The sequence below is a fragment of the Canis lupus genome, chromosome X, assembly GCF_048164855.1.
Source record: "Canis lupus baileyi chromosome X, mCanLup2.hap1, whole genome shotgun sequence".
Taxonomy (NCBI): domain Eukaryota; kingdom Metazoa; phylum Chordata; class Mammalia; order Carnivora; family Canidae; genus Canis; species Canis lupus.
The window spans coordinates 20511242-20514136 of NC_132876.1; positions in this window are offsets into that span (position 1 = coordinate 20511242).

The following is a 2895-nucleotide window of genomic DNA, read 5'->3' on the forward strand; positions in this document are numbered from 1 at the left end:
CATCCTTAATATTCTGTTCCTCTAAAACCACTCTCAGTACCAAAACCCACACAAGATTAGATTGACAATATAGTTATGTGGTAGTTTCTTCACTAATTTTGAAAACTATTATTTTTATCTTTTAATATAATTTGCTTTACCATATACTTTTCATATAATATTCTTTACCAACATTTGCTTTTATTCTCTTTCTCCCTCCTTTCCTCTCTTCCTCCTTCTCTCTCTCTTTTTCTTTCTGTCCCTGTCTCAATAAAAAAAAAAACATTAGTACAACAAGTGCTTGATTTTCCATTCCAAGTCAATTATTTCTTTTTTTTTTTCAAAAATAAGAGTGCCACTGTGTATGTCAAGTATCTTCCTATTAGACTCCCCTTCTACTGCATCAGATGTTTTTCTTGTTGCAAAGAATTCGGATGTTATTAGTAACAGGCATGATCTTGTCTTTTTTTTTTCCCTTAAGGTACCTAGTCCAGAGATGAATGAAATCATTAAGGGTTCCTTTTCTTTTTTTAAAGATTTTGTTTATTTATTCATGAGAGACACAGAGAGAGGCAGAGACACAGGGAGGGAGAAGCAGACTCCCTGTGGTGAACCTGATGTGGAACTCGATCCCAGGACCCCAGGATCACAACCTGAGCCAAAGGCAGACACTCAACCACTGAGCCATCCAGGTGTCCCAAAATCATTAAGAGTTCTAAGATAATAGCTATGATTTTTTAATTCTAAAGGGAATAATATTCAATAGTATTTACTAACTACTTTCACCCAATAAAATATCCTGGAAACCAGCACACCCTTCAAAAAGTCCTGGAGGATTGGAAGAACAAATATTGCTAAAATGTCCATGCTACCCAAACCAATCTACAGATGTAATGCAATCCTCATCAAAATACCAATGGTATTTTTCATAGAACTAGAACAAATAATCCTCAAATTTTGTATGGAACAACAACAAAAAAACCTGAACAGCCAAAATAATCCTGAAAAAGAAAAACAAAGATGAAGGTATCATGATTCCAGATTCCAAGTTATATTACAAAGCTACAGTAATCAAAACAGTATGACACTAGCACAAAAATACACACATAGATCAATGGGACATGACAGAAAGGACAGAAACAAACCCACAATTACATGGTCAATCTTCAACAAAGGAAGCAAGAATACAGAATGGGAACAAGATAGTCTCTTCAACAATGTTCTTGGTAAAACTGGACAGCCACATGCAAAAGAATGAAACTGGACCACTTTCTTTTTTTTTTCACTTTCTTACATCATACACAAAAAGAAATAAAAAATGGATTAACAACCTAAATATGAGAACCTGAAAACATAAAAAATTCTAGAAGAGAGCACAGGCAGTAATTTCTCTGACATCAGCTGTAGCAACATTTTTCTACATATGTCTCCTGAGGCAAGGGAAACAAAAGCAAAAATAAACTACTGGGACTACATCAAAATAAAAGTATTCTTTTTTAAATAAAAGGATTCTTCACAGAAAAGGAAAAAATCAACAAAACTAAAAGACAATCTACCGAATGGGAGAAGAAATTTGCAAATAATATATCTGATAAAGGATTAGTAACCAAAATCTATAAATAACTTATACAACCCAACACCAAAAAACAAATAACCCTGTTAAAAATGGGCAGACAACATGAACAGACATTTCTCCAAAGTAGACATCCAGATAGCTAACAGAAAAGTAAAAAGATTTTCAACATCACTCATCATCAGGGAAATGCTAATCAAAACCAAAATGAGATATCACCTCACACTTGTCAGAATGTCTAAAATCAAAAACACAAAAACCAACAAGAGTTCACAAGGATCTGGAAAAAAAGGAACCCTCTGTTGGAATATAGATTGCTTTGGGTAGTATGGACATTTTAACAATATTTGTTCTTCCAATCTTCCAGGACTGTTGGCAGGAATGCAAACTGGTGCAGCCATTGTGGAAAACAATATGGAGGTCCCTCAAAACATTAAAAATAGAACTACCCTACAAGCTAGTCATTGTACTATTGGGTATTTACCCCCCAAATAAGAAAACATTAATTCCAAAAGATATATATACCCCTATGCTTATTGCAGCATTATTTATAGTAGCCAAATTATGGAAGTAACCCAAATATCCATCTATAGATGAATGGATAAAGAAGATGTGGTATGTAGATACAATGAAATATTATTCAGCCATAAAAAGAATGAAATATTGCCATTTGCAACCACATGTATGGATCTAGAAAGTATAATGCTAAGTGAAATAAGTCAGTCAGAAAAAGCCAAATATCATGTGATTTTACTCATTTGTGGAATTTAAGAAACAAAACAAATGAGCAAAGAAAAAAAGAGACAAACCAAGAAAGACTCTTTACTATAGTGAACAAATGAATGGTTACCAGAAGGGAGGTAGGTGGGGGATGGGTGAAATAAATGAAGGACATTGAGAGTACACTTATCTTGATGAGCACTGAGCATTATATATAATAGTTGAATCCCTATATTGTACACCTAAAACTGATTTAACATTGAATGTAAATTTTACAGGAATTAAAATAAAATTTTAAAAATAAGATATTCAGACACAGGGAAAAAAGTACTAGAAGGTCTGTTTAGTTGAAAGAAAAATGAAAGAAACACAAAGAGAAAAAGGATGGAGGGAGGTGGGGGGAGGAAGGCAGGAGGGAGGGAAAAATTGAATACATAATTCGTATTACCAAAAACCTCAATACCTTCTACTTCATTTACCAGAGCAAATTGGACTACTCTTACATCGGATGCATGATTATCTATTTATTTCAATTTCTTTAGCACAATAATCTGGATTTACCTGGTGCTAGGGTAGGTTCAATTCATTCCTTCCTTCATTCATTCTACAATTATTTACTGTTG